The sequence below is a fragment of the Marmota flaviventris genome, chromosome X, assembly GCF_047511675.1.
Source record: "Marmota flaviventris isolate mMarFla1 chromosome X, mMarFla1.hap1, whole genome shotgun sequence".
Taxonomy (NCBI): Eukaryota; Metazoa; Chordata; class Mammalia; order Rodentia; family Sciuridae; genus Marmota; species Marmota flaviventris.
This window is the reverse complement of record NC_092518.1, coordinates 70,611,946-70,632,480: the sequence shown is the minus strand read 5'-3', so window position 1 is coordinate 70,632,480 and position 20,535 is coordinate 70,611,946. Positions and strand designations below refer to the sequence as shown.

Sequence of the window (20,535 nt, the reverse complement as noted above, 5' to 3'; positions counted from 1 at the left end):
TGGAATATGTGAATGTTTAGCATTTTACAACATTGACCCCAGTTGTTTTTCTAGAGAGTTATGCCTGTTACATTCTACTAGTAGTATATAAGAACTTCTGTAACTCTACATGTTTGTAGTATTTTCATTAAATTTTATTCTAAGTGATTTTTTTTTGTTGTTGTTGTTCTCAGGATTGAACCTAGGGGCATTTTACCACTGAGCCACATCCCCATCCCTTTTTATTTTTTATTTTGGACAGGGTCTTGCTTAGTTGCTGAGGCTGTTCTCCAACTTGTGACCCTCCTGCCTCAGCCTCCCGAGTTCCTGTACCTGGCTATTCCAAGAGTTTTTATTTCTGTTATAATTTCTTCATTGATGCATGAGTTATTAAGAATAATTTGGTTAATTCTTCTGCCCTTAGCATTGAATTTAATTACATTATGGCATTTATGCTACTTAATCCTGGAGCTTTGTTGGCATTTATTTTATGGCTTACAATATCATTAATTTTTACAATTTTTTCATATGTTCTTAAGAATATTTTTATTTAGTTGTTGGTAGGTACATGATTCTCTAATTATTGGTATCAGGGTCCAATAAATCAAGCTTCAAGTTGTAATTTTCAAACTTTATTTTAATTGAATATTTTCTTTGCTTTATCATTTGTAGAGAAATATGTTTTAAATATTTCACATTTCTCATTATGATGCTAGATTTGTCTATTTCTCCCTATAATTCTGTCAATATGTAGTTTATCTTTATTTTGGGGTTATTTATTAATATTAGTAGAAATTTATATTTTTAAACATTCCAGATGAATTTAATATTTACATAATCAATGTCTTTCTCCCCCCAACCCCTATAATGCTTTTTTCCTCTTTAAATCCACTTTGCTGGATATTCATATGATTATTCCAACTTTTCATATTTGACGCTTATAACTTTCTCCATCCTTTTTATTTCTAAGTTTTTGGAATCTATACTTAGGGCTCTTGTTGGCATAGTCTTGATTTTTATTCCTGTGCTGCCTATCTGACAGTCTCTCTCTTTTACTGAGCAGGATGAATGCTGCTAAGAAGAGTCTGTTTCTTCTTTCTGAAATGTAGAATTTTAAAAGCTCCTTTAGTTTACATCTGTTTGTAGTAAATTATTTAGTTTTATATATATGAAAATAACTTCAAAATGTTTTTATTAGTACATTAATTAAAAATAATAGTGGGGTTCATTTTGACATAGTCATACATGTCTTATAATGTAATTTGTTCCATTTCAATCCCCAGTACTTTCACTTTCCCTCCCCTCCTCCTTCCCCGATTCCTCTTCCTCTACTCGCTGCTCTTCCATCTATGCTATTTACAGATATGACTTTATCCCAGTAAATTTCACTTTCATGTGTATGTGTAAAGCACCAATTAACCAATAACTGGCTAGAGTTATTGGCCAAATTATATTGTGTGCATGTACAACTATGTAAAAATCCCATCATTATGTATAACTAATGCACCAATAAAAAGTGGAGAAAAAGAACAATAAATAGAAAATCTCTTCTTTTCATTTTGTCTTGAGTGAAATTTTACTAGGTAAACAGGTCTAAGATGGTAGATCTTTTCAATATTTTAAAGATTTTATTCCATTGATTTTTTTTTTTCCTGTTGAAAAAATTGGAAGTCAACCTGATTTGTCATTTCTTTATAAGTGATATCTCTTTTCCTTTTGGGCTGTTTTTAAGATAGTTTATCTTTGGTCTTCTGCATTTTTACTACACTGAATCTTAGATGTTGGTTTCTTCTTATTTATCTAGCTTAATACAGATGTAACCATTTTAAGTTAACAATATTCAACCATTTTTGACAAAAGCTCCATATGGGTCAACTAAATCAATTGTATTTCCTCTATTTGTGAATTTATGGAAAATTCCATTGTGGAAAATTGTCAACAAATATATTTACAAGTATTTTTTGCATTGTCTTCCCTCTCACCTTTTGGAATCCAAATAAATGTTTAAAATTTAGCATTCTCTTTTCCATATCTTCTACTCTGTCTTTCATATTTCCTATCTCCTTGTCTTCTGGTTGCATTCTTGATTCTTTATTAAGATCTGAGTTCCAGTTTATTAATTATTTTCACCTGTGATTAATCTGCACTTTGATCCATTCATGCTTTGATTGCCTATTTTTTGTCTTTCATTTTAGGAATTCTGCTCCTCAATTTTCCTTTTTTTTTCTTTTCTTTCTTTCTTTCTTTTTTTTTTTTTTTGCAGTGCTTGGGATTTAACCCAGGGCCCTGTGCATCCGAGCCAAATGCTCTACTACTGAGCTATACTCCCAGTTCTTCTGTATAATTTTTGATAGTTCCTTTTATATGTTCATTTTTTGAATCTTTCTGCTTTAAATCATTCATATTATAAATATTTTACATTCTTTCTGTTAATTCTAACAAATATTCATAATGGTCTGATACTGCCATTTTTTATTACTACTGATTCACCTTAGTGTTTTGTTTCCTTCTGCAATGCTTGAGAATTTATATCTGATTCACTTTAGTTTGAATGTCAAATTAAGAATGCTTTTCTTCTGGAATTGTTTGTGTCTGCTCATTCCCAAACCCTATAAACATGGGAGCATTTTGTTCTTTTCAGGGGGTTCTCCTTTAATAATACAGATGGCATCTAGTTATCCTGGCCCAAGGTTTTTTTTTTTAAATTTAATTTTTATTGTAGTGTTTTATTGCTCAAAACTTTGATTTCAGTTCATTGTTTGTATAACACATGTATGGGTATATTTGGTGATGGGGTGTTTACCATGGTGTCTCTTTTCCTTCATTCTCATCGGTGCAATGAAAATTATGTTCATGCATTACCTAGTTTTTTGGTATTAACAGGAGGTCCCATCACAGTACCCATTCTATCATACCACTGGAAGTAGGTGTTCTCAAATTTATGTTTCCTAAATATGTCATCTTATGAATGGAAGTGAGAGTGTTGTGTAAATTGCACAGTAACTAATTTCAGAATATGTTCTGTGTATTTCCAAACAAACTTGTCCTCCTCCTATTTCAGGTCAAAGTAGGGATGAGGAGAGTGTGTCATTTCCCCCAGGACCAGAGGTCCTTCTATCAATTGAAACTAAGAAGAAAGTTCTGTGGTTTTCTTAATCACTCTGTCCCTCTTCCTGTGTCATTTCCAGATTCAAAGAAACTACACTGTTTTCTCTCATGTTGGCATGTGCTACTCTTATAGAACTTAATGGTAAGGAACAGGGACAGAATTAAAAGATCACTGGGAATTGACCTGAAGCTCAGTAGCTTTCTTAGTAGTACTTTATGAAAATAGATACAGGTTAAGCATCCTTAATCTAAAAGTTTGAAATCATAAATGTGCCAGAATCTGAAACTTTGTGAGCATCTTCATGATGCCAGAAGTGGAAAGTTCCCCACCTGAATTCATTTAACAAATTGCAAAATACGGATGCACTAAAAATATTGTATAAAATTATATTCGGGCTGTGTATATAGGCTCATGGATTTTTGTGTTTAAATTTGGGTCTCATCCCTAAGATATTATATTTTGTAAATATTTAATAATAGGAAAAAATCTAAAATCTGAAAAACTTCTATTCCCAAGCATTTCAGAAAAGGTATACTTAAACTGTATTTAATCTCATTTCTCTTTTTTTCATTAAATCCCTGTATTTCTTTCCTATTCAAACAGTTTATAAATATGTATTTGGTGTTTGTTTATCTAAAAGACATTTAAATGTTTCATTTATCATATGCTGTTATAAAATTTCAGAATGAGATGCTAGACAAAGACCATTTTTCCCCAAAGATGGTTTTAGCATTCCTAAGACTGCTATTTTATCAGAACTCCCATCTTTTAATGCTTTGTAGCACCTGGGTCAGTATTGTACATGTGGTTCAGAATTAAAGGTTGTTATAAAAATTAGACCTCATCTTACCCATTTTAAGTATACTTTTAAGGAACAATGTAATTAAATGTGTATATAGTGGGAAAAAAAGACTTTTTCTGTTAGGTTTGAAGTATTATGTTAAACTTTTAAGTATTTCTTTGTTAATTAAGTAAGGAAACACTGATTTCTTTCTACATATTATACATATAAGACTATATGTGAATTATATGCATTTATTTGGCCTAAGGATATTAACTTTTAATTTTATATTGGGTTCTCTACATAATGCTTTATAATTCCATATAAATATTGCTGTTTATATCCTGAAGTGGTAACACTACCATTATCTATACATCATAGGCTACACTTTTTATCACCAGGTTATCAGAATAAGGTGTCACCTGTTTTATGATTTCTAACCATCATTCTCTATTCTGTTTTAATATAAGCTTCTTAAGCATTTCTCACAGCCAGTTACAGTGTGTTCTCATCAAGGCTACTGTTATAAATGGGATGCATGCATATTTATGTGAAGGATTCAAAGACATTTGTAAGTCATATCCTTGCATTCTAAATGCATTCTGCTTAAGCAGTATAACATTTTAACTACTAGAGATAACTTTCATGAATAAACACCTCTTGAGGCTTTTATCATTTTAAATAGGTACTTTTTTAAGCAAAGAAAATGAAGCTTATTTATTGCATTACCTAGTACCCATTAGTATGTCAGCATATATAAACAGGACCATACTGGAAGAAAAGTCATCAAAATCTGTATATTTTTCTAGTCTAGCAATCCTTAGAACTTCCCTTAGTATACATTAATTAGTTAATATTGTTTCTGGCCTACTGGACAGGATATGTATGTAATATATAGGATTTTAAATTCTCTTCCAAATAGAAGTCCTTTTTGAGCCCTGACCTGATTAATTTATTTCTGTTATGTCTGTGGTTGACAACATAGTGCCCTTTAGAGCTAACTTAGTTCAGAATACATTTTATATATTGTGTTGTGTTTTTATAATGTGAAAAATGGAGCAGTAGTAGTGGAAGCAAATAAACTTTACATGTTTTTTTGTTTGTTTTGTTTTTAATAAGTAGACCTAGACTGCTCCGAGGGTGTTACTTTTGTTAAAAAAAAATAAAAATAAAAAATAAAAAAAGGTCACTCCACTATTAACTGTGAAATTCAATCTTTCATGGCCTAGATTTGATCTGTTATTTTTCTTAATGTGGTAAGATTATTAAAAAATGAAAGATGAGAATTTTAGCATGTAGCATAAATTTTATATACACATGCACACACAAGTAATCACCACCAAATACCTTTTACCAAGTGGTTGGGCTTAAACTACGTTTTACTGTTTAATATATATGGAAAAGTAAATAGTTTCCAAATAGTACCTAAAGAAAATATCCCAATACCTCAGGAAGTTGTGGAACACAAGCTAATCTCTAATTCAGCTTCTCAAAAGAGAAAAAAGAAAGATCAAAAGTCCGAAATACATAAATGGATTTATGTGTCTTTAATATAGCTTACTCAAGATTATAAGAACAGCATGGAAGGAATAACCAAGGAATCTTCCATTTGATGTATTTCATCAGTGATGACAGAAGGAGCTATGCCCAAACGGGGATACATAGATGCTACTATGATTTAGTTATAATGATGGGATTTGTGTTTTTTTAAAATGTAGATTAAGATATTTTATATCGTGTCCTTTTCCTCTGCTTTTTAAAACCACCTTCTTCAGTCCAAAGTCCAGTATCTGAAAACCAATATATTTTACTGAATGTTTGGCAGTCTCTTTTGGAGAAAACAGTGTAGAAAACATCTTTGGACCAAAGTAATCTGATTATTTTATGATAACCAGTATTTTTTGTCCTTCAGGGAATTTTCAGAAACCTAAGAAACTTTCATTAACCTGAATCAACCTATTAGAAAATCAAGGGAGGTTTGTTACCTTGTTGAAAAAAGTTAAAGTTTACATGTTTAATTGTATGTGGAGTTGGAAAGAAAAATTGATGGATTTTTGGTATCTATCCCAATGTCTTTGTCCATCTACATCAACAAGTTGGAGTTAGATTTCTCCCCCGCCGCCCCAGAAGCATTCTCTTTAATCTCTTTTCTTGCAAAAATCAACCTACTATTCTGGTAGTAATACAAATAAAATAAGTTGGAAGAACCCTTTTGTGTTTTTTTCACTAGTTGTCTAACTTTACAAATGAAGAAGTCAAAAAAATAAATAAAAGAGACTGAGGATAGAAATCAAATTTCCTGATACACATATTTTATAACTCACCTATTAAACAATGTTTTTAAAATTTTTTCTGAAAAAAATTAATGGAGATAATTGACAAAATATTATTAATCTGTATTTTGTTTTATTTATGATATGCCAGGTTTTAAGAATTTAATTTGCTATGATTTCTTAACAGTGATACATATTTACTCTCTAGAAAAATTGGAAAGAATAAGGCCTATTCCTACCATGTTTGAGCAACATGTTCAAATTCTGTACCTGATAGGAAATACCAGTTTAGATGAATAATGAAATTCTTTTAACTTTCCACATTTTATATAGTTAATAAGGGTGAAAGGAAAAACAGACCATGAACATATCAGTCTTCCTACCACTATACCTTGAATTTTTGAATTTAATAAGCATCAATAAGCCCATGAGCAGTTAGATTTTATAGACTATGAAGATTAATGTATATTGATCTGTTTCTTGACTTTGATTCCATTGATTTCCTCCCACAGTGTCATAGTACCACATGATATAACTGAAAGTAGATGTAGAAACTGAACCTTATCTAATTGGTAGATTCAGATAGTCCAAACATGAGTGTTGTTAAAGCTTGATTATTGAATCTTAGCACTGTTGTTTTGCATCACTGCAGCTGAGTTGCATTGAAATATGCCAAAGGCTTTTAATATAGGGTCCACTGATCCCTGGAATTTCTATGTAAAATGTTATATATTACTTTATAAAAGGAGTCCATATTTTCACAGGCATCCACGACTTAAAAACATCAATTGAGAGTTATTATTTGAATTTTCATTATTTAAGAAAAATCTACTCCTTAAGAGGTTATAAAAAGGAGAGCTCCGAAGTAATGAATACAAGAGTGGTTTTGGGATCGAAGTCCTAGGATGGGTGGAGAATATAGGCCAAACTTGGGAACTGTTGCTATTGAAACTATAATTTGTAGGCACCTCTTCAAATAGTATGCAAGTAGATATCTATATGCCCTAGTCATGGGGAGGAAAAGTAATAAATATACTCTAATGAATAAGAATATACTTTAGAGCCAGACCAATAGGGTCAAATTATGGATCTCTTGTTTATTGGCTATGTATCCTTGGGCAAGTTATTTAACCTCTCTGTGCTTCCCATTTTTCACGAGGATAAGTATAATACCTGTCTCATTGGTTGTGAGGATTAAAATGAATTTATATTTCAAAAGAGTCTGCAATAGTGCTTGTCTTCTAACACTGTTAGCTGTTATTAGTATTATTTGTGTTACTGTATTTATTTCAATTGTCACTGTTACTGCTTTTATAGAATGTCACCAGAGCAATATGAGACTGAGTTAAAGACAGTTAGATTATCTAATTTAGGGGTCAAGATTTTTTTTTTCCATAAAGTGTCAGATAGTAAGTAGTTTAGGCTTTATAGGCTGTGTATTCACCCTTGAAACTCTTTGTATCCAAAGATAATATGTGACTTTATTCCAAAATACTCTGTTTAAAAACCTAAGTGGCAAGTTTTATGGCCCTAGTTCCATCAGTTGAATGTTTTTTTTTTCTTTTTTGCATGAAAATATAATCAAAAAACAATAATAGGATATTTTACAGGAATGTCTCAGTGCAATATGTAGTATAAATTAATTATATACTAAGTATTTGATGGGTAAATCCATGAGTAGCATGTTGATTATGTGTAACTAAAAATTGCATGGTAAAGAAATGGTAGAGCAGTATGTCTCAAACATTCATGGGTGTCAGAAATTAACACATATATTACTGAGCTCTCTCCCCAGAATTCTGCACTTGTAAATCTGGAGTGGGGCATAAAATTTTGCATTTCTAACAAGTGCCCAGGTGTTTCTGATCTAAGGAACACTGCTATAGAGAAAGCAACCAGGGGAATTGTTCTAAGTCCAATCCTAATTAACAAGAAAAAACAAACAAACCAGATTTGATTAAATTAAAATGACCAAAAACTTACACAGAAGTCTGTGTCATTTGTTGTCAATGTGATTTTTTTTTTCATTTCTTTGCATTTAATTCAACAGATAATTTTAAAGGCATCTATTTTATGCCTAAATTGTTTCTAAGTTGTGTGTGTGTGTGTGTGTGTGTGTGTGTGTGTGTGAGAGAGAGAGAGAGAGAGAGAGAGAGAGAGAGAAACGAATATGTCAGAGTTTGACGTCTTTGTCATGAAGTGTTAAATTTAGTTGAGGAAAGAAACATGGAGAGAATAAGAATACTTTATCAGGTTCAAAAACATGTAACAATGGTATGAATGTCACCAGTACTCAGCAATGATTTGTAAGGGCCCAAGGAGATAACATGAAGTTAATTCAATCTAAGTGGATAGCTACACCTTGGTGAAGCTATAGGAATCCCATTTTGCTGTTAACCCATCCATTTTTCAGAAAAGAACCAACAGTTCAGGCTCTACTCTGAGCCAATAGCCACCAGTGATTTGTCCCTACCTGTCATTTAGCATGGTGTATTTATGTGAGATACACAGTTGTTTTAGAGGTTGTTTTCTTTTGTGTTTGTGTGTGTTTGTGTGTGTGTCTGGTTTTTGTTTTTGGTGATACTGGGGATTGGATCAAGGGTTAAGCACACTGAACTACAGCCCCAGTCCTATTATTATCATCATCATCTTCATCATCATTAATTGTTTTGAGACAGGTTCTCACTAAGTTTTCCAGGCTTTCCTTGAATTTGCGGTCTTTCTGCCTTAGCCTTCCTAGTCACAAGGATTACAGGCCTGCACTACCACCTTTGTTTATGCTAGAGATTCTCAATCTTGTTATTGACAATTTTGGCAGTATTCTTTTTTGTGTTTGGAGAAGGGCTGTCTTGTGCTTTAAGAATGTTTAGTATCATTGTCCTCTACTCACCACATGCCACTACCTTCACCCACCTACTTGTGACAAAGATATCTCCAGACACTGCTAGATGTCCTGTTGAGGCAAAACCATTCCTGCTTAAGAAATATTGGTTTAGTCCAACTTGGTATATTGGATCCTTGTATAACAAACATGGGTCATTTTTCTCCTTAACAAAAGCTCCTGAACAAGTTAAATGTTGAAAGTCAGAGAGAATAAAAGTTTCTTGCAGTCCTTTTTTATGATATTTTACTCAATTTTTGATTCTGTAATCTGGAGCAATCTAAAAATTATTTAAGGGTCTGAGCAGTCTAAAATACCTTAGCATTTGAGTCAGTGGAATAATTCATGAAGGTCATTTAGCAAAGTCCCTGGTATGTAGCAGATGCTAAGTAGCCACTAAAAAGCAAATTACTGAGGAACATTATGTTAGTACTTCAGGATAAAAATAAAATACCAAGAAAAAAATACTCCCCACCCAGTTTTATATTGAAATACAAGCCTCATTCCCTCATTCCTCATTCCCCAAACTTGAATTTTACTTCTCGTGTTAATTGTTGTTAAGTTGCTTTGTCGTATCTTCCCACCTTTTCATATATATATATATATATATATATATATATATTACATCTATGAATACATATGTGTACTTAAACATACTTTAAAACTATAAATGGCCAAACAGTCTAGCATATAGACATATATACTTGTACATACCATAATTTAACCGTTTTCTTCAATTGGTTCTACATTTAAAATTAAAATTGCCTTTATTATGAAAGACATAATTTCACATGCAGCACTTTTACTTATGCAGCACTTTTAGAAAATAATTTGTTATTATAAGAATTAACTTAAATTCCATTACTTATTAACAATACCATGTTGAACATTTTAGTATATTTTCTTCTACTTTTTTCAACACAAATCTTATGTGTACACATGTATATGCACATAATTATAATCCTCTTTTTTAATATTTGACCACCATCAAATATAACATAAGGAGATCTATAAACAGATTTTTGAGGTACTGGGTATTGAACCCAGGGACATGCTATCACTGAGCTCAATCCCTAGCCCTTTTTGTTTTCTTATTTTGAGTCAGGGTCTCACTATGTTGCCAGGATTTTCTAGAACTTAGGATCTTCCTGACTCAGCCTCCAAAATTGCTGGGATTATAGAAGTCTGACTCCAGGTCCTCCTTATAGCTGTCATTTAACAAATACATCTTAGCTTAAAATAAAACAGCAGTAGAAAGCTCAGTATAGTAAGAGGAGTTCTTCAAATTCACGGTTCTTAACCTGATATCCAGTGTCTATAATCAGTCACTAGGATTTCAGGAATTTGGAGGTAAATGCCTTGAAATTGTATGCCAAATTTTGTGTTACATTTTTATGGGGTTCATAATTTCAGTAGCTCTAGAGCTCTATGACCCCCACTACCCACACTCCCAGAAAAGAAAAAAAATGGGAATCATTAAGATATACTATCTCAATTGAAAAGTGTACTTATTAAATTAGAAGAGCAATGTGAATTTGATTAATGAAAAACTTGTGTCCCTAAAGCTGAGGGCTGTTATTTGAATACAATTTGTATGAACTGTAAAATTCTGGAATGTAAAGTAAGGACAGCAGCATACCTCATTTTTTGAATCATTTGTATATGATTTTAAAGGCAGTCTTCTCTCTAGTTAATAGTTTATATTGGCATAGAGATGATACATAAAATATAGAAGGTAAGCATGATTATGTTTATATGATCATTTGTTTGTTTTCCCTTGAGGAGAGAGTGTTGCGTGGGATAAACAGCAGGATGGTGAGACAATCCATCATTTTGAAACCTGTTCTGTGGTGATGGATGGATAGATTGGTAAAGTAACTCAATAATCTTCAATTTTTTTCCAGGTTATTCACAGATCAGTGAGCATTGTCGTTAATAAAGCAGTGGAATGCTTTTGTGTCCTTGCCTGCATTATTATTCAGGTTTTGACAGGAAAAGACTTTTAATTTGGGAATAACCTCTTATTAAAACTTACATTTAAGTGTATGGTGTTGAGGATTTATTGTGACTCTTAGAAGTATATGAGAATTACACTGGCTGCACAAATTATAGAGTTGCAGTTTCAAATTTAGCAGCAGCCCTCTTCATTGCTAATTCAGATATTAGGATATTTTAATAGGTAGGTAAACTCCCCTACTCCAGTTTTCCTACCATGTTATGTATGTATACTACTCCAGATCTTAAAATAGTTATAAAAATTTTTGTTAGAATGGAAGGTAGCTGGCTCCTTATGGAGCAAGGCTGATAATTGAAATAATGGCAGTGTTTGGGGGCTGAAATTTAAATTTGATTAACCTGAAAGGTTATATTATATTATTGCACAGATTAACATTTTATAGATCATTCAAAACAATTTTTGCCAAGTATCTTTGGAACCAATATATTATTGTGCAGTTGTGATAGAAATAATATTTGGAATGTGTTTATTTTTAAGCTAAATTGAATATTGTCATTAAAAATCACAAAGAAAAAACAAATTTTTATTTAAATAAATAAATAAAGACAGGCAGATACAAAGATTCCATGCTTTACTTGCCAGCAGTTTAAGTGTGTGTTAGAGAACTGGATTTCCATGTGTTCTTTACTGTTCCCCCATTTAAATTTGTTTTTATTCTCAATTCATGTAATTTTAACAAAGCTATTTATTTGTAATTCCTCTTCAGTTTGCTTTCTGTTTTAGAAAGGAAAGACAACTAAGTCTTCATAAAATTAGAAGGTGTTTTTGTGTTCACAAAGTAGCAGTCTCAGAATTGCACTCTAATTCTGGCTTTTATGTTATTATTTGCATGGACTTGAATATGTTATTTAAATTATTACAGTCTCAGTGGTCTTATCTTTATTATGGAAAGGGTAATCATTTAATCTTACTCCCACCCTGGGATACTTTAGGACTCAAATGTAGTGAAGTAAGGAAAGTGTCCAACACCAGGGTCGAGTATTATTATATAAAAGTTACATGATTTCACAGTCATGGTATTTAGAATGAGTGTTTTGGTGACTTATGAAAGATTAACATATATATTATAGGCTATTCATTCAGTTTGTATTAACTTGATCTTGCATTAAAATCTAATTATGTAATTAAATTGCATGGTAATTTGTCCGTCGATGCATACGCTTGCTATATAAAATGTAGTCACCTTGTCTCTCCTGTTACTCCTAGTACATAACTGTCTACAAAATGGGCACCTCATAAGTTTTTCTTACTATTAAATTCCATCTATAGTTTACTCATACACAGCTAATAACTTAGAATATTGACCATCAAATTCTATATGCTTAATGAAATTATTTAAATTGAATTAGAAATAGTCATGGGATAAGAGTAAATACCATAAGAGAGAAATTGTAGTATTATTTTATATAATACAGAATAAATTATTAAAGGGAATTCTGTCAGGACTAAACTAATTCATGTAGCTTTTAGCCATTCCTTTTCCCTAGTTATCTACTCTTTCATGCCATGTCCTCTCCCTTCTCTATAAATAGGCAGTAGACTTGCATTTGTCTAATATAATGAAATAGGATAAAAGTCTTACCAAGTAGCATCCTTCTATAATAAAAATTCAATTTTAATCTCACTAATTTGGAATTCCTCACTGTTTAAATGCTTTGGCTTTGTACTCTGTATCTAATCAGCTTACTAAACAAATGAACAACATGAGCAGGAAAGCACATTATCTTTTTATACCAACTCAAGAAACCAAACTAATTTCAACTATTTTTTTTAAAGTGACCCCTGTTATCTTTAGTTAATGAATGTATGTGTGGCAATACTTGAAAATTATAAACATGTATTTTATGATATGTATTTAGACTGATACCTTTTGGTTATTTCATATAAATTAGATTTTACCACACATGTGCACATACCTTTGTAAATAGCCCTATCTTTCAAACTTGTTGCATTCCCAGCTGGATTTTTTTAAAACAAAATTTAACTCTTAGTGCAGCTGTTTTTTCTTTCTTTCTTTAATTTTTTTTATCTCTTGGCAGTACTAAAATCTGAAAATATTCTTCTAAATCCTTAGTTTTAGATTGTGGTCCCTTACACATAGACCCACAATTTTTTGGTGTGTTTAAGAGGAAATTAACTCTCAAATAACCTCTTTTGAATAGTAGAGTTATCACATTTATTTAGTGAATTATTAATGTTGATCCTAACTTTGTGTTTTAACTACTTAGTTCATAGGGTTGTTATAAAGATTAAGGGAATTAAAATTTGCAAAGTTCTTAGAACATTACATGGCACTGAGTACACACTGTATGAATCATTGTTAATTAAAATAATTTGGTAACTGTGTGAACTTGTAAATGTGTCAATTCAGATTCTTAGGTATGATAGAATGAACTAAATGAATTGAGGGCCAAACTTCTTATTAGAGTGTTGCTACCTTCTGTGATGTTTTCAAAATCAACACTTAACCTGTCAGGCTATAGTGGTCCTATGACAGAGGTGGATATACAAAGATCAGAACCGCTGCTCTCAAATCCACAGTAACACCTACTACATGACTGGAATTAACTTTCTTGCTTATTCTTTTTTGTGAGGTTAGTCTTCACTATTTTTCCTTCATTGTAGTAGTGTGAGGATATACTGTTCCCAAACAGATAACAAATGAAAACAAGCATTAGTTTTCTTTGTACTCTGGAAGTAGCAATAAAACCACTACTTAATGTCTATTTGAACATTAATGCTTTAATGCTTGAAATAAAACCAGCAAACTAAGGCAGTCCTTTAGTTACATATAAATGAAGTGTAAAAATCAGAAACATTTGATCATGACTTCCTTATTTTAAATATTTTGGACAAAATGCGAATGAATGCATTACTTATCTCTAATGCGTATCTTCTTTAAAATAAAGATCTTAAGATATCAAAACATATAGAACAGAAATATTTATGTCTGAATAATTACTGGGATAGAAAATAATTTTTCTCAGACATATATATTTTGGAACTGTATTTTTGAGGCTTCAGTAAACGCACTAATGCTTATTGATATTTACAGCCAATTGAACAAACCCAGTGTTTCTGATATTCAACTTAGCCTTTCTTTATGGAGATGGTCTTAAATATTTGTACTAATAAAATATGCTAATAAAATTGTCCTGACCATTGCATTCAGAAAATATTTCAAAATACCCATAACCAGTGAGATTAACAGATATTAATCTGTCAATTTATATATTAAATTTGAGCTTTTATGCAGTTTGTTCCCCCTGGAAGTTATCAAAGGAACCATGGGTACTCTAAGTAGGGATATATTCTCTAGTGGTACAAAACTAAGTTGCAAATTTACATGAGTTTAATTATGTAATGTCAGTTTGGAACAGATAGTTTGTGTTCAAATGGCATGTAAAAATCATCTTATGGGGCTGAGGTTGTGGCTCAGTGGCAGAGTGCTTGCCTAGCATGTGTGAGTCACTGGGTTTCATTCTCAGCACCACGTATAAATAAATAAAACAAAGGTCCATTGACAACTAAAAAAAAATTTTTGAAAAGCATCTTACAGGGCTGGGGTTGTGGCTCAGAAGTAGAGCTCTCAACTAGCATGTGTGAGGCACTGGGTTCGATCCTCAGCACCATATAAAGTAAAATAAAGACATTGTGTCCACTTATAACTAAAAAATAAATATTTTTTTTAAAAAGCATTTTACATTTCAGAAATCAAGCTAGCAAAAAGGAGGACATATAGACAGAAAAGCTTTATAGCCTAATGAGGTTCTCTGTGTGGCAGAATGTCATTTTTTGATATAAATTGAATATTTGAACAAGTAGTTCTTTATCTTTTTTATTCTAATACACGTGTTGGATGTATTTGCATAATTGACTCATTCCTACAGAAATACCAAGGATTTTTACAGGCTTTTGCATAGATAGAGAGGCTGTGGGCTCTACATATGTTCTACTGAAATGCCACTGTTTTTCTCTTCAGTAAGCTTGAGATACACTGTCTCTCATACCATCTAGGTTGAGAACTGCTATATTATTAAGTTAAGCATGAATTTTATAATTGATCTGTAAGTCATCTGGGATGATGGCTTTTATTGATCTTACTAGATAGAAGTTGGTTTATTAATAGCCAGTATATATGTTTTCTTGTATTCTAAGGAAAGAGAAAACATAATTTCAGATATTTTGTGGAAGAAAAATATACTACAATATATAAACTATAGCCCTGTGGTTTTGGATTTTTACTTATTTTTAATTCCTAAAAGGAAATAAAAAAGATATGGTTTTTGGCAATGAGTATTTTAGGTGAGAATAATATTCGGGTTACTCTTTTTGCTATTTCTTTTTTAAGATGGACACAATATCTTTATTTATTTTTATGTGGTGCTGAGGATCAAACCCAGTGCCTCACATGTGTGAGGCAAGTGCTCTACTGCTGAGCCATAACCCCAGCCTCTTTTGCTATTTTGTTTCTTAACTTTGCTGCTGCAATTTTTCTCATTTGTGCCTTGAAGCAAGTTAACTTTTACTTTCCTATCAAATAGGCATTTTATTTATAAAAATAATATAGGCTTTTGATAAGTTTTATAGTACAACAGATATGAAAAACCATAAGATTTATAATTATTTTTTTCCGAATTGCCTTGATTCATTTTGCTTTTAAAGTGGCTTGCATAAGGTTCATCATCTTTACTTTGACCTCTCATCTTTATATCATCATTACTATTCCAGCCTTATTTATACATAGTGTCAACGGCAATCTAATACTTGCAAATGACATCAATTCTATAAGAATGCCAATATGGTAGTACTATGTTGTAATAAACTTTGTTGGTATATAAGATTGAAAATTCTAAAGCTTTTTTCCCTCTACAGTGGCTTCTTGTGTTGTAAGTACATTTTGCCTTTTCAGTATTTACAAACGTATAGAAACTGATCCTTCTACAGAAAACTTCATAAAATGTTGAATTTTGTGTAAGAGGAAGACTTCAAGAGGTAATTAACTAGAGGCCATTTATGGGGGAATTTTAATTATGGAAAAGTATGGTTATACACTGTCCCTTTCTCACCTTCTCCCACCTAGGTTCCATTGAGGATTGGGGAATAGCAAAGTAGATTTCAAAGATCACAACATCAAAGTTGAAGCATTTCCCTATAATGTAGTAATAGAAAACTGATGTATATGTTTAAATGCTGCTTTTTACAAGGTAAAGAATATTAGTGATTGTGACTATTCAAGGAGAAACTAGACATTTCAACAAAATTGATCTTTTCTACATTAGATTTTTTTTAATCTGTAAAAGAAATACAAAAAGGAACTTATAGTTCATGACTAGTATTGGTTCAGACCTTACTTTCTTCTACACATTGATTATGTCCCTTTTGAATTATGTCTCTTCCATGGTCATAGATTAAGCCCCTAAACTTGTACTATTGCAAATATGTAGTATTGTCAGGAAGAGGACCTAGTAAGAGTGAGGATAGTTCATTTTGGGTTATAACCAATAATATTATTTGCAACTTGCTGACATCTTTAGTATTTATATGAGTTTTGTTTATGCAAGCACACTCTCTCTTGAGGCATGCTAGGTAGGGATAACAGTTATAGAGCCTTGCTCCCCCCCCCCCCACCAAAGACCTACAGTTGGTATTTTTTAAAGATTTTTTTTTTTAGTTGTAGTTGGATACAATTCCTTTATTTGTTTGTTTGTTTATTTTTATGTGGTGCTGAGGTTCCTACCCAGTTCCTCACACTTGCTAGGTGAGTGCTCTACCTTTGAGCTACAATCTCAGCCCCTACAATTGGTGTTTTATTACACAAAAAGGAGAGCATCTGACTATAAACTCAGGCTTTTCATTTTGTCATATACAAATTCAGAAGAAAATTAGAATTCAATAATAAGTACATATTTAATCTTTCCTAGCTTTTTTTTTGTAGATGTTAGGGATACACTGTTGAACAGAGGGAAAGTCTCTTGTTAGGGAAGATGTTAAAGGCTCTTAGACAGAGAAATATGACAAAAACAATTTAAGAGAGTTAATGTTCTATGAAGAAAAATACGATGATAGTGCAGGGAGTTATTTTGGCAGGGATAGGGGGATTCTTTTTTAAAGGGAGTAATGGGCAAATAAGCACTCAGGAGGGTGGCATTTGAGTGTACAGGGCCAGAATATGATGGCCAGGCAGGAACTTTCAAAGATTTAAGGGAAGGACTTTCTAGGTAGCAGGAACTAGAGTGTCAGAACTCTTAAGGTAGGATCTTTTTGTGTATAGAATGGTTAAGGTGACCCAGAGCAGCCTGAAGGAGATAATCAGGAGTGTAATTTGTGACAATGCTCCAACTAAGGTTATTGGCAGTGTAGAAATTATTACCACCTGCTGATTTGTAGCATTTTCGTGCATCTGCAATTTCTTATATTCAAACATTTTTGTCTTTTGAAATATGATTTCCTGAGTTTGAGGATTTCTTTTTATTTCTATGTGAAAATATGCATCATATTTAATCTACTTTATTGGTTTTATGTAGTTGTATGATTCATCAGCTTTGATGATAGGACCTCAAGCTGAAGGGCTTGGGAACTTTAAAATAATAATAAAACAAAGCATTAGTCCAGGACACAAAATGTTCTGTGTGTAAAAATAAATGAGAATAATATATTAATGTGACCACTTGTCATTTTTCCTCTGATCTCCCTCCAATCTGTTAGGGCCTTGTGCCCAGTATTTATCTTATGGGGCAGAGATGGTCTCTTGCCACCTTTAGGGAAAAACTCTGGCTAAGGCAAAGACCTAGGGTTTCTTTTTCATATAAACAATTCCACATATATAATTTTTGAAATGAAAAAATTGCTTTTACATTTTATGTTAAAGCATTTGGAGAATATTTTCAGTTATGCTTTCCTTTATGTTTTTAATTTTAATTTCTAAACCATTAATATCATCCAACTCTTATTCTTGTAAAGTTAAAATTGGTACAAATGAATATGTATAAAATAGTTACTCTAATTTGAAATTGAAAGTATTTGATGAAGAGACACTTTTTGTTGAGTTGAATCCACACAGTATACTTCTCTTGTATCAACAGATGCTGTAACCCTGAAGCCTATCTTCTTTCTTGTTACATTAGTTTTTAATTAAAGAAAACAACTACTTGGAGGCAGTTACTTTCTGTGAAATGTAATGAAGATTTATTTTGGAAGTGACCTTCACTTTATTAGCTGAAACAGTAATCAGCAGAATTAATAGAATAATCAAATTATATACAAACTCATAAATCATCTTGAATACTGCTGTCAAAAGTTCAGCTCTTAATGGGTCCTATTGTTGTGTAGCTATATTAAAAATACAACTACTGATTCCTACCTTGATAGGAACTGAAATTGGTTATTTTAAAGTCTGTGTAGGATGAGGGATACCAGCCCAAAATTTTCACAATTCTTAATTTATCTGTATTAGAATTTGATGTCACTAGGGCAAAGTTGAAATTCAGTACAGTGTTGGTATGCACTCTTTCAGTAAAATCTATCTCATTGTTGGAAGCAGTACTCAATTAATTAGAGTAATATGGGTTTACATGTCTGTTGGAGTTAATAACATCAAAAAGTTAGGTTATACTGCATATATACTCAACTATTTGACTAATATATTGTGCAGATGTTATGTTGCTTTTGTGAATTTTCCTTGAGCTTATTATAAACAAATATTTGAAGCGGCAGTTTAATAAGTGAAACAAACAGAAAAATATGCCTCATTAGACCCAGTACTAAATATTTCTCAGAAACTATTTACATGGATTCCCATGTTTTTTTAAACTTTAATTAAAATGGAACAAATGGGAAATTCCTTGTTGCTGAGCCTTGTATTTTTTTCTTAACAACTGTTAAGTATTGGCCATTCCTATTATATAGTTGACGATACTTAAAAAGGAGTTCTAGCCACAGCTTTGTGCAATCAAGCATTACATTCTGTCAGAGTGTATTAAAGTGAATTTAGTCTTGAAAAAAGTCCAAGATTTTGTAATGTTAGAAAAGAAGTTTTCATTTTCAAAATTAATGTGCAGTATAATTATTTTATTGTGTATGCTTGAAAGTTATATTTTTATTTTTCAATTCTAATTTTGACAAAAGGAAGACATGCTTGCGACTGAAGAAATTATCTAAATTCTCAGTCAGATCTAGATATTAATGTCAAATAACCATTGTTTTTCTTAATCAAATTTGTATTTCCTTCATCTTAATTCCAGAATTCTCCAAAACTTCAAAAATATAAGGATTATCTTTGTATTAAATGTTATATAATTGAACTGTAAGATGTGTGGCCATTTCTAATTAAGATGAAGCAGAAATCCAACATTCCATATATTCTCTGACAATGGAATTACTTCTATATTAGCAGAAAGTCTAGTCTCCCCTCCCTGCCCACCCTCCCCCTCTCTATATATGAAATGTGTTTTTTTTCCCTCTCCCTCTATAACCTTACTGATAAGAAATGATTGTCAAGGTTGGCAAGGGAGGGGAAAGTAGTGTTTTAAGTCGATAATAGAAACTCTAGAAAGTTATTGGTAATAGAATAATAGACTCTCAAGTCAATGACTAAAATTGTAATGGTAAAGCATAGTATTCTATCTTCACTTAGTAGATGGTCAATTAAATGTTGGATGGATAAATTAACAGTATAAATAAAGAGTATTCTCTTTAAAATCTGTGTAGTCATCCACTGTCATATATAACTAAACTGCAAAGACTTGGAAGTTAATAGCAAATCTCAATAAAGCTGACCAAACACACACACACACACACACACACACACACACACACAAATTCAGAATGTGGTTTAAACTTTCATTTATCTTTGAGTTTTATCTCTTAAGCAGATTTTTTAATCTAAAAAGAAGCTGAGATGTTTAAATTCACAGACTTTCCCAACATACCTTTATTACTTATTATAGTAGATTAGAAATGGAAACACCCTACTGATTTTCAGAAAAAATAATCTTTGGCCATCTCAGAGTGTCAAATTCATTTTTCTCTTTCCCTATCTTCTAAAACCAGTGTTTGTGAATGGACATTCTCAGAATTCTATCAACTCTGCTAATGTTTTCATTTTGCTGTCTTTGACTAATATCTTCTTTTAGAAGAGCCATATTTTAAATTTTAAACCACAACATTCTAAATATTATCCTATATGGAACTTTCATGACAAGGTAAATAAAAATAATAAAACTTAATGAACATAGGAGGCATACAGATCATAATCACAAATAGGTACAGAAGCAAGGTGGGTCATATAAAGGAAGTTCCCTTAAGCTGGAAGAGGATCATAGGTAGTGGAGAATACCACAGTGAATTTAGAGCACTTAGCCTATCAAAGGGATCAGCCACTCTGCAATCACAGGTCTTAACTATAGTTCCACTTCTAGGGTTCGCAGATCTAGATTTTCTTATTCTTAAAAAAAGCCATAGATTCAGCTTTTTTATGCAAATGTAGATTTGTTT

General features: G+C 31.8%; 1 protein-coding gene across 3 annotated transcripts in view; it reads left to right on the top strand.

Moving 5' to 3' along the window:
• Positions 1 to 20,535, top strand: part of Chm (CHM Rab escort protein) — a 165,457-nt gene that overhangs the window by 83,674 nt on the left and 61,248 nt on the right. The gene's annotated exons all lie outside the window — the stretch shown is intronic.